General features: G+C 41.2%; 1 protein-coding gene across 1 annotated transcript in view; it reads right to left on the bottom strand.

Moving 5' to 3' along the window:
• LOC122808189 (antigen WC1.1-like) overlaps positions 1-12711 on the bottom strand; it is a 997107-nt gene that overhangs the window by 43238 nt on the left and 941158 nt on the right. The window lies entirely within an intron of this gene.

Raw genomic sequence — 12711 nt, 5'->3', positions numbered from 1 at the left:
GCTGTGCTACAAGCCTGGAGGTGTGGGAATGGTTGAGTGACTTGAGTAGTTGAGTGAATTGACAGATCTGGCACCAGACACAGAGCTAACCATAACCTGCTTCTTTTCCAGCCTGGAGGAAAAACATCTGTGTGTCTCACAATGGAGTCACCTATGACCAATACATTAAGTTTTGTGGTGTAACACCTTATGTGCTTATTAGTTGAGAAACTGGTGTGTGTGCGTGTGTGTGTGTGTGTGTGTGTGTGTGTGTGTGTGTGTGTGTGCGTGTGTGTGTGTGTGTGTGCGCGCGTGTGTGTGTGTGTGTGTGTGTGTGTGTGTGTGTGTGTGTGTGTGTGTGTGTGTGTGTGTGTGTGTGTGTGTGTAAGTAGTTTCCATTTGGGAGGCCTCTGATCTTTTGGTAAGGTACTAATGAGTAACCCCACAAAGTTCACTCTGGAGGTCCAAATAAGGGAATGAGACCAGATGTTGCCAAAACAACAAAATAATTTCCTTCGATTTTCACAAAAACAAATAAGGTATAAACCACGAAAAAAGTTACAAAATCCTGGTAATTTATTGTAACGCTTTGTACACAAAAAGTACGTTTTCAAGTACCTTCATCAGAAATCACATCAGCTTGGACTAAATGCGCCCTCCTTATATAGTATTACTTTAATTAATTAATCAAATTAATTATACAATTAAAGTAGCCCACCAATAAAATTCATTATTCAAAACTCAATGTAGAAACATCATATATAACTAAAACATTTATAAAAAACTTTATTAAAATCCCAAAAAATTGTTTAAAAACAAACATATAATATTGATATATAATTGTATAAGTTAAAAACAATAAATATATCCATAGATTGTTTTATAAGATTTTTGTTATATATTATATACACATAACCACTTGAATTTGTTAATTTGTGTGCGTGTGTGCGTGTGTGCGTGTGTGTGTGCGTGTGTGTGTGTGTGTGTGTGTGTGTGTGTGTGTGTGTGTGTGTGTGTGTAAGTAGTTTCCATTTGGGAGGCCTCTGATCTTTTGGTAAGTTACTAATGAGTACCACATTTGTGCATTTATGTGCTATGCCCTTATTTTGTGTGGGATGTGTGTGTGTGTGCTAACAACCTGTTTGGCATTCGATTTGTCCTTATGTGAGAGTCTTGCCTCCAATTTCATAGTGTGATTACATCTCTCACATAAAGTATTTGTTTCAGGAGTAAGTGGTTGTCAGTATACATGAGACAATGGCTACATTGCATCAGAATTCCCATGTCAATCAGGCTGGACAGAAAGTTGATGGGAATTTGCCCATTCATGATAGCAGGCTATTACTTTATGTTTTATTAGGGAAGGGACTGGGTTAATTTGACAGCGTTGTGCTGGTAGCACTGAGAGTACAAGAAGGACCTATACTTTGTGTAGGCTAAGGTTGATTAATGAGGCAAAACTGCTCAGTGTGTAACTGAGTTGCTGTTAAAGCAGCAGAGAAGCTTGGAAGGGTTTAACTGACAGCTGTTTAGGGAAAAACTGAGTTTCTAGGCTTTTGCATCTATACACAGCACTGCTAACTGCTGCTAAGCAAAGAGCAGCACCCCGTAAACATGAGGCTTAAATACGAGCAGAGAGAAACAAGTTTTAAGCTAACTACCAATTTGGAAATCACACAATATGCCTTTCACCAGCAATCCTCAACTCAAACAGGTTAGATCAGTATACTTCTGTCACAAGGGTGTAGAAAAACACCTTCTTAATGTATAATAGCTATTTTGGAGGCCAAGTGTAACAAGAAAACACAAACTACCTACAACAGCCTACAACTAACAGATACAATGCAGTACAGTGCAATTAACTATTTAGAGTAGCAACAGACAGTACATTTTTTTCTTTTTTGCTATAAAGTGCAAATATAACAGCAAATAGCATAAGAAACTGCTAAAGTACAGTCACAGTATATAAAAGAAGCACAACAAATACTTTGATCCCTTTTGTGTGTTTCCCAGCTCAGATAGACCAGGTAAACACCTACTGCCACCAGATGAATAATCCCAGTCCTCCTAATGTAAACGCACAGTAAAGAAATGTCCAAAATGATATGCTACCACAAACAAATGTAAAAGATATTGAAATGCTACCACTAACAAACTTAAAGAGATGGCTACAGCAGTGCACTTTAAACAGATTATAAAAGTGAGATTATTCAACAGAAGTACTTTGCTTTGTATGAAAAAACCAAGAACCACTCAATTCTGCAGAATTTCTAAGGGCACTAAAAACAAGACAAACTGATTAATAAGCCCTCCAGGCAATACAATTACATGCAGCAATCTTAAGTGTTTCCCCAAATTAAACAGACCAGGCTACCCCTCAATGCACTAGATGGAAAAATCCACTGACCTCTTAATATAAAAACAAATGTTTGCTACAGTGTAAAAATATACCAATTTATCCAACAGCTAACTACATAATGAATTCAGATCAGGTAAATTAGTAGAACAGTCCATGACAGTGGGACAATGACCTCCTTTTTTCTGGATGAAAAGCCCTTAGTGATGAGGTGTGCCACATAGAAGGATTTCCTGAGTGTTGTGGTGATGTGGTTATCGAAAGTGAGACCACTGTCCACCTGTGTCCCTAAGTGTCTCATCACACTTTCAATGTTTATTGTCCTGCCACCTATGAAGTAATTCATGGGTACATGTTTTTTTCCAAAGGGGATAACTATACATTTCTTGGCATTAAGCTTGAGCCCATGGCTCTAGCATCAGGCATCTGTTTCTGTAAGGCCCTTTTGTAGAATATCCACATCATTTGGGGATTCAATAATGGCTCCCAGTTTGCAGTCATCTGTGAACTTTGTTAGCCAGAGTCCCTTAGTGTTGGCCTGTACTTCAGAGAAGTAGATGCCAAACAAGAGTGGTCCCAGGACTGAACCCTGAGGTACTCCACTTCTCACTTGTCTGGAGCTGGATTTGGAGTCGGCTACTTTTACAGTCTGGATTCTGACAGTAAGCCAGTTGGCAACCCATTGAGTGACATAGGGATTTATGCCCAGCTTAGTAAGTTTATCTATGATTCCAGAGTGGGGGATGGTGTTGAAGGCCTTGGCGAAGTCCACATAGGCTGTGTGGACCGCCTTTCCCTAGTCCACAGCTCTGGAGACTGATTTGAAGAAGTCAATCAGATTCAGGAGACAAGATTAGCCCTTCACAAACCCAAACTGGGTGGGGTCCAGTGTTTGAATGTTGCCAATGTCTTTGTTTATTAGTTCCATGATAATGCGTTCCATGCCCTTGGAGATCAGGCTTGTCAGACTGATGGGACGGTAGTTCCCGGGATCCAAGGTGGATCCTCCCTTGTAGAGCTGGATAATTGTAGCTGTGCGCCACTTAGTAGGCATGAAGCCTGAGGTGAGGCTATGATTAAACATGACACTTAGGTGAGGTGCCATTTCATTTTGTAGTTCATGTAGTACACAGCCTGGGATGTCATCTGGTCCCATAGATGCTGTATTCTTAGCATTAGACAGTGCGGTTTCTACCTGTGTTGCCGTGATTATCGGAATTTGGCTATCGTTTGGTATTGAGATGGGTCCTTTAGGGGGTGAGAGGGGGGTGAAGCTGGCACTAAATTGATCTGCCAGGATATTGGCAATATCCTTGGGATCAGTATATTTAATGCCATTCTGTTGTAGCTCAGAGCAGATCTGAGCATTGCCATTTAGATTCTTGACATAACTATAGAATGCCTTGTGGTTGTCTTTGGAATCTTTGGCAATTTTATTTTTGTAACTAGTTTTTGAGGATTTTATGAGGGATCTCAGCTTCTTACTGAGGCTGGTGGGGGAATTTTTTGCATCCTGGGATCTTCTTCTTTTCTGCAAAAGTTTCTTCCTTCTGTTGTATAGTTTGTTTATAGCAGGGGACCACCAGTTTGGAATCCTTTTTTTGGAGAAAAGCATCTTGGTTTTATTTGGGATGTCCCAATTCATGCACAAGTGGATGTGCTCGTACAATGCCTTAGTGTAGGATTCTGCAGTTGAACTTCCAGATCCCGTCTGTGTGGGTGTTGTGAAGTTTGTCACTTCTGACTTCAGTAGCATGAAGTTGGCTTTGGAGAAGTTTTTTAAGGAGGTTTCCTTACTGGGGGGTGGGTGTGGGATGTGGATGTCAAGGGTGATTTGCTTATGGTCAGACCTGACCAAAGAGGGGTTGACCACAGGTGTGGAGCATCTATCTCCCATGTTGGTAATGACCAGGTCTAGGATATTGGAGCCCCTGGTGGGACAATGGATTAGTTGTTCCAGGGCATTGGAATTTATGAATTCCAAGAACCGTTGGGAAAAGAAGTTGGTACACGAGTAGTTGTCCCAATTAATGGCAGGGTAGTTGAAATCACCCAGTATTAGGGGTTTGGATGTATCTTAATATTTTCCAGTATGTTTAGAAAGGTGTAGTGAAAATGGGGGCATGGTGAGGGATCTGTAGCAAGCTACAATTTGGATTGCAGTCTTACCTAGTGTTAGTTGCACCTGGAGAATTTCAGATGCATTGTATTGGGCAACTAGCCTGGATGTGTGAATATCCTTGGTGATTATGGACACTCCTCCACCTTTAGTGTTTTGGTCGTGGTTTTGTGGCTGAAAAGCGTTGCAAGAATTGTAGCCTGGTATTGCAGGAATGCTCTCTGGAGCCTTGAACCAGGTCTCAGTTACTGCACAGATATCAATGTTCTCCATTTTTAGAAGTGCCTCGAGAGAGTGCATTTTGAGGTTTAGACTTCTAGCATTGAGTAGCATTACCTTCAGATTTTGCATGCTTGTATCTGTTACGGTGGTGGTTTTATCCTTTGAACCTTGCCCGCATTAGACCCATTATAGAGTATAATGCCCCATTTGGTATGTGCCTCACAAGACATCTGCAACAGCTGGAAAGGCCACAGAAATACCACACTAAAAGAATCACAGGCCTAAAGCAGTTGCCATATGCTGACCGTCTAAAAAAACTCCAGCTATACTCTGTGGCATATCGTTTACTCAGAGGTAATCTCTGCTTAACATACAAGGCCATGTCAAACCCTGAGCTGTTGGACATGATCCACTTAAAGAAATCCCAATCCCTCAGAGCCACACACTCCAGTGATCTAAACCTTGTCATCACAATGGACAAAACATGCTGGAGGGATAGGTTCCTGACCCAGAGACTCCCCATACTCTGGAATAGACTGCCCATACATGTCAAGCAGAGCGCCTCATTGGCCCTCTTCAAAAGGAACCTTGATGATTGGATGGGAGATAGGAAATTCACCTCGGGGATCATGTCAGTCACCTTGCTAGACAGGGGTCCAGAGAAGTAAATATTGTGGGAAGAAATATCCAGGGAATTGTTATGGCTAGGCTTGCATAGGCCCTAGGGCTGACAGCCTAGTAACAACTTATGAACCTATGAGAGGCATAATGCGCTTTTTCAATATAAGTACAAGTAGCGTTGCCACCTGTCCGTTTTTTTTTTTCGGACTATCCGGAAATCAAACTGATTGGCCTGTAGTTTGGGAAACACTGTACAAACTCCAGTATTTTGTTTAAAAAAACATGAAATGGACTTTGTGAGTTTGTTAAATCTGTGGATTTACTATGCTTTTTTAAAGAAAATGGCATACAGCAGCAGTCCTGGGATACAGGATTGTAATCCATCCCTGTAGTGATCCAATGAGTCCACAGCCTTCTGTATCACAATCACTCACACACTCACACACACACACACACACACACACACACACACACACACACACACACACACACACACACACACACACAGATCATTCTTATTAACAGGCATTTTACAGCCACTGATTCACCTACCAAATGTCATTAGATTGTGGGTGGAAACCAAAGTATTGAGGCAAAGCAGAAATGAACTCATGGAAAAAATGCAGACTCCAAACAGAAAACACTCCAGCCAAGAACCAAACTACAGAATAGCTTTTTTTGAAATGCAGTGCTACTCACTGTGCCATCTCATCACCCCCTGTACCATTATAGCATATCATAAAGGACGTTATAGGGTATGTGATTATATGCTTCTCCTGGGCTGCACATACTCCTACAAACCCTCCAGTACTTATGCCAAAACTGATTCATGTCCAGAGCAGACAACACTATGCTGTTCCTGAATCAGCAGCTCAGATATAAGAGAAAACTTCTTTCCTGCAGCTAGTAGTAGGCTTGCACAATAATGCTGATTAGTAACTGTGATACAGCAAGAATACATACATTCCTGCCTTATTATTTGAAAATGATATTTAATCCCACACTTTTCAAATCCAGAGTCACTGAGGCTGATTTCTACACAACAGTGAAAGAGTGTGTTAATCAAGATATCCCATCTATAACAAGTGATTTCAACATTTCTGCCTAGATCTTCTCCATTCTTGTAGACTTGCAGGAGCTCATCAGATTCTCCTCTCCACCTTTGGACAATGTCTATAGTTGAGGTCAATTCTTCTCTACTCTTTGAAAAAAACAGAAACAGTCTTGCCAATATCCCCACCCTCATTCTGACTCACCAATATGCATAATTTAAGTCATTTGACATTGTTTTGCCTAACTGCTCTCAATCCCAACGTTTTTCTTCACTGACTAACATAGCTACTTCCTTCCTGGCATAGCAGTACCTTGCTAAGAAATCTGGAGATCTTAGCACCAGCCATCATTGCAATGAAGGCCTCTTTTGTTCAAAATATTAGCTTCCCCACTACTGGTCATTGGGTAACTGATCTGGGGAAAAAAAAAAGCTAATTATCATCTGTCTACAATTCTATAACACTTCTAAAGCTACTAAGCTCTTTGTCAGGGTCTGCACACATTTCACATCTCTGACCTTCCCCATGTATATTAGAGAATTTTTTTCTAGATATGAATGTTGAACTCATCCCTCATATATGCATGTGCTAGGCGGTAAGGGTACACTCATTGTGCATTTGTTTCTCCTTGGACTATCCAGATACTGTCTCAACCATATTCCTACTCAACATCAACTAGTCAGTTTTTGACAACTCAGCATTTCTTTTTAACTGAGTGTCAGCACATATGGCCTCTCAATCAAATGACATCTTACAAAGACATTCACTGACTCACAGCATAAGGTCATAGGATCATAGGACATTACTAGGCTAATGGCCCTAGGGCCATTAAAAGCCTAGCCAAGTTCTACCTTTATTAACATGATCAGCACCTACTGCCCCTATCCAAGAGGGACACAGGTAGAACCCCTAGGATGAATTTACAGTTACCTATCCAATCATCAAGATTGCATTTGAAGAGGGCCAATGAGGTGTTCTGTTTGACATGAAGTGCGAGTCTGTTCCAAAGGTGTGGTAACCTCTGGGAGACACATCTGTCCCTAAATCAGGTTCTATTAATGTCACATAACATGTTAAGGTCTTTAGAGTGAGTAACCTGTGTACCATTTGACTAGCAAAGATGTAGCATTTCCAATAAAACAGGATCAGAGATTGCCTTGTATGTAAGGCAGAGATCACCTCTGTGTAGTCTGTATGAAACAGAATGTAGTGACAGTGATTTCAGATGATCACATAGGACAGAACACAAAAGTAGCATTGATTATTGAAATTGTCACACCCAGTGTCTACAGTGTCTTGCATACAGAGAGACACAAAGTCATAAAATACTGGGATCTGCAGACAGAAATGAGAGCCATGTGGAAGAAAGATACCCAGACAGTTCCGATAGTAGTAGTAGGAGCAATGGGTCTTATAAAAAAATATTTACAATCATATTCAAATATGTTACCGATCCATGTAACCCCATACAAATTTTAAAAGGAGCCATAACTGGGTACATTGTGGGTGCTGTGAAGAGCACTACTGGCTGACATCAAAGAGTGAAGCAATACTAATTTCATGAACTTTAACTGTACTTTGACTTAGAAATGGGGTCCATTCCCGTCATGGTATTAGAAACCCAAAAGACTTGGAGAAATTAAAAAGACAGATGTTGAAGACCTTGAATTTTCTTTGTGAGGAGTCTTTGTGGTTCTCCAGTTGCTGCAGGTGCTTGGAAAGGTACATACCAAAAAGGGAGTTGTACTCAATTATTGGCCTGATGAGAGAAGAGTACAGGGATGTTATAACGTCTTTTTTTTCTGGAAGCAATGCCTTTTCTCATGAGATGAACAATATAGAATGCCCTTCTTACCACTGTGGAAATGTGGTGGTTAAAGGTGAGATTACTGTCAACCTGTGTGCCCAGGTCTCTCACCACTGAGCATGTACTTAAGATGTTGCTACTGATGTGGTAGTTAACAGGAACATCAATCTTACCGAAAGGGATGATAATACAGTTTTTTGCATTGAGTTTAAGGCCATGACTTTGGCATTAATCATTTCTTTGTGTATGACCCTCTTGTAGGATGTTGACATCATTTGTAGATTGTATGACCATTCCCAGTTTGCAGTCATCAGCAAACCTTGCCAACCACACATCTTTAGTTTTTGCTTGTACTTCGGAAAAATAGATTCCAAACAATAGAGGTCCCAGGACTGATCCCTGTGGAACATCACTGGTTACAGGTCTCCTGTTGGAGGTGGAATCCCCTATTTTGACTATATGGGTTCTATCAGTGAGCCAGTCAGAGACCCACCTAATGATATAAGGGTTGATACATAGCTGAGTGAGCTTGCCAATGATGCCTGCATAGGAGGTAGTGTCAAATGCTTTGGCTAAGTGTAGGTAGGCTGTATACAGAGATTTCTCCTCATCCAGGGCCTTGGTGACTGTCTCAAAGAAATCCACCATGTTTAACAGGCATGGTCTCCCTTTAACAAATCAAAACTGAGTAGGGTCAAGTGTCTGGAGATTATCTATATCTTTGTTGATGAGGTCTATGCTGATGCTCTCCATGGCCTTGCAGATAAGGCTAGTCAAGCTAATAGGTTTATAGTTCCTGGGGTCAGTAGAAGCACTACCTTTGTGCAAGGGAATAACAGTGGCCATTTTACATTTAGCTGGGATGAAGCCAGTCATACCTTTCAACTGTACAGATTTTTACAGAATGTAGAGATTTTTGCCCCATATTTTTGGTCTGTTTCACATAAAATTGTGGTTTTCGAGCAAACCATTGGGAAATTATTGAGGGTTAAAGTCAGAAATTAATGACAGACATTTAACTTTTAGACTTCATACTACTCAAAAAATTCATGCTGAAGAAAAAACCTGCAATTCTATCAATTTTCTAAGTTTGTAAGAGCAATATTTAAAAAGCATCCCTGCTTTTGTGCCTTTATGCCCCCATTATTGACTGATTTGTCCAGATTTCTTGCTCTAAGAGGTTGAGAGGTATGAAGCCAGTGCTTAGACAATGATTGAAAAGAGTATCCAATGCTGTTGCTAATTCTTGTTGGAGCCCATGTAGGACGCAGCCTGGGATGTTATCAGGTCCCATAGATGCTGTGGTCCTGGCCTTAGAGAAGTCATCAATGACCTGCTGTTTAGCGATGCAAGGTAGGGGACAGGTGGCAGGGATGTCATGGGGTACGTGTGGTGGGGACAGGACTGTGAAGTTTTCACAGAACCTGTCAGCCAACAGGTTAGCTATGTCAACAGGCTCAGTATATGTTGTATCATTAACCACCAACTGGTACAAATCTGGGCGTTTCCTTTTAGGTTGCAGATGTAACTAAAGAGTACCATATGGCTGTCTTTACTTGAGGAAGTTAATATGGATTCATAGTTTGCATTGGAGGACTTCACAAGAAATCTTATTCATTTGTTTAAGCTGATGAGGGAGTGTTTCCAGTTTAGGACTTGCTCCTCTTATACTTATATAGCAATTTCTTCCTCTTATTGTAAAGCCTATTAATGGCAGTTGTCTACCAGGCATGTTTCCTCTTTCTTGAGGAGCTTGTTTTGGTCCTATCAAGTACGGCGTAGTCAATGCAGTTATACAGGTGTTTGTATAAAGTATTGGTGTAAAACCTAGCATAGTTGCCAGTTCCATCTGAGGGGAGAGGTGCAGAGAAGTTATTTATACCATCCTGTAAGATGTTATAATCTGATTTGGAGAAATTATTTTAGTTTAGTTACTGTTAGAGGGGTCAGGTGTGACATATACTTCAAATGAGACTGATTTGTGGTCAGATCTCACCAGGGAAGACCTTACGGGGGTGGGGTGCTACAGTGGTCCCCCATATTGATAAGCACCAGATCCAGGATGTTTCACCACTTGTAGGGGTGTCAACCAGCTGGTCCAGGACATTGGAGTTAACGAAGTCAAGGAATCTTTGGGCAAGTGAGTCTGAGCATGAGTAATTTACCCAGTCAATGGATGTGTAGTTAAAACCATGGTGTTCAGATGCATCTTGATGGACTCAAGTAGATCCAAATAGGCAGAGTGGGTGTCCTGATTCATGGAGAGAGTCCTGTAGCTGGCAATGACTTGAAAAGGTGTCCTATCAACAGTTAGTTGCACCTGAAGTATCTTCTGAAAAGCATGCTGTATGACCATTCTGAAGGTGTATTTATCTTTAATGAAAATTAATACACTGCCTCCTTTTGTTTTCACACCTTAAGTCTATGGTCTGAACTTCTGGAAAGAGGTGTTACCTGATATGGCTGAGGTGGTCTCCACAGCATTGAACCAGGTCTCTATGACTGCACAAATCTCTGCATCATCCAAGCTGAGGACTGCTTCCAGTGTAGTTTTGTGTTAAGACTCCTAGCATTTAGCAGCATAACCTTGAGGTCATTTATAAATGTGATTTTAACATCAGGAATTTTCCCCTTGAGACACTGCATAAAAAAGGCACTATGGGGGTGGCAAGAACCTTAGCCAGTGGCCGAAATCCTAGGGATGACAGATGAAGACCATCTTTGGAAAAGCATTGAGGTCTGTTGATCATGTCATCTCAGAATGACAGATACTGGATCCACCAGAAACAAAGCCAATTACTGAAATCAATGATTTTCTCTTTGTATTGAGACATCATCCAAGGTGAAGGTAAAATGCTGCTTAAGGCTAGGGACATACCTGTCTGAAACACATAGTCCAAGAGCTCAGTCATGTCTCTCTTCATATAGTCCAGAGAAGTACATTTCAAGTCGTTCACACCAACATGGACTATGACAGAGTCATAACAGTACCTGCTATTGGGAGATTTCAGTGCATGTGTGATATGGCAAATCCTGGCACCTGACAGACAGTTGACTGTGACCTTTTCCTTGTCCAGCCTGGTGAGGATCTATATTAGATCTTCGAACGCTTAGGTTGTTGAATGCCGAAATGTCGACACCTAAACATCGAAGTATAATAAACACGACAGGCCAATTATGCAAATGTTTTCCCAGGGAAAAAATTTTGCGTGGCCAACAAAAGAACAAACTCTAAAACCCTAATCGAGTGGGGGGATTCACCCCCACAACCCCTGACATGGGAGGCTCTGCCTCCCACACCCCCAACTAAATATTCCAACTCTGAGATCGCTCTATATCGAGGAAAAGGGCAAATGCCTGATGACGGCCAAGCAAATGTTTTCCCAGGGAAAAAATTTCTGTTATTGGCCCGTCGCGTTTATTTGACTTCAACGTTTAGGTGTTGAAGAAATGGCATTTAACAACCTAAGCATTAGAAGATCTAATATAGACCCCCTGGTGAGAAAGATATCTGTGTATCTCACAATGGAATCACCTATAACTAATATGTTTGCTTTTGTGGTTTACCTTATGGACTTGACAGGTGACACACTGGTACATGAGCTATTATGTGTATTGTATTCTGCAGAGGAAGTATTACTTGTAGAGTGCTTGTGTTTTGGAGGTCTCTGGGTGTTTAGGTATGTTTCTGGTGAGGACCTCTATATTTGTAATATGTGTGATGTGGGTTTGGGTGGAGTAGGAGATGAGGTGTGCATGCTGACAACCTACTTACTGTCATATGTATTAACTGGTGTGTGAGAGAGCATGGATTCAAGGTTCTTAATATAGTTGCATCTCTCACATGTTGAGTTTGTGTGGACTAGGAATAGTGGATTGTCAGTGAACATGAGGCAGTTGCTACACTGCCTCAAGATGCCCATGTCGACCAAGCTGGCTGGGGAAACTGTGGGAAATTGTTCGTCTATAGTGTTAGGTAAATTATATGGTCAGGAAAAGAGGTCACACTTAGGAATGGCTATTGAGTGAAAGGTGTGTTGGTACCTGTGAGGTTAGGCTTAGTGCTTCTCCTGATTGTAGAGTAGGGCTGTGAAAAACCTCTGGATGACCAGAAGTTAAATGCTAAGGGAAAATTTAACAAGCAAAACGTTTGCGTCTAAGCCACCAGCAGTGACCACTGCTATAAGGCCATGCATGATAGTATGCTATACACACAGGCAAGTGCAAATGCAGGCCTTTAACTAAACAGGAGATAACCCTTTTAACTCAAACTAGCCAATAAAGACTCTCTCTGCGAGTACTGTTCCAATCACCCTCAATAAGATGGAACCCAGGCAGCACTCTCCTCTCACAAGGGTGCAGAAGGGCTTTTGCCTACACGGATAGCTTGAATTTGATGCTGATAAATTGCAAAACAGACACAGAGACAGCAAACCTGGAATTGGGCTATGCTACAGCTGAACTAGTACAGTATACAGTAGAATGTGGCAAAAAAAAAAACAGTTCAGACAATTCAAGCAGACAGTAAAATGCAAATGCAAACTAAACACATGAT

The sequence above is a fragment of the Protopterus annectens genome, chromosome 8.part0, assembly GCF_019279795.1.
Source record: "Protopterus annectens isolate FY-2018-M chromosome 8.part0, PAN1.0, whole genome shotgun sequence".
NCBI lineage: Eukaryota > Metazoa > Chordata > Ceratodontiformes > Protopteridae > Protopterus > Protopterus annectens.
This window is presented reverse-complemented; position numbering and strand designations above follow the sequence as displayed.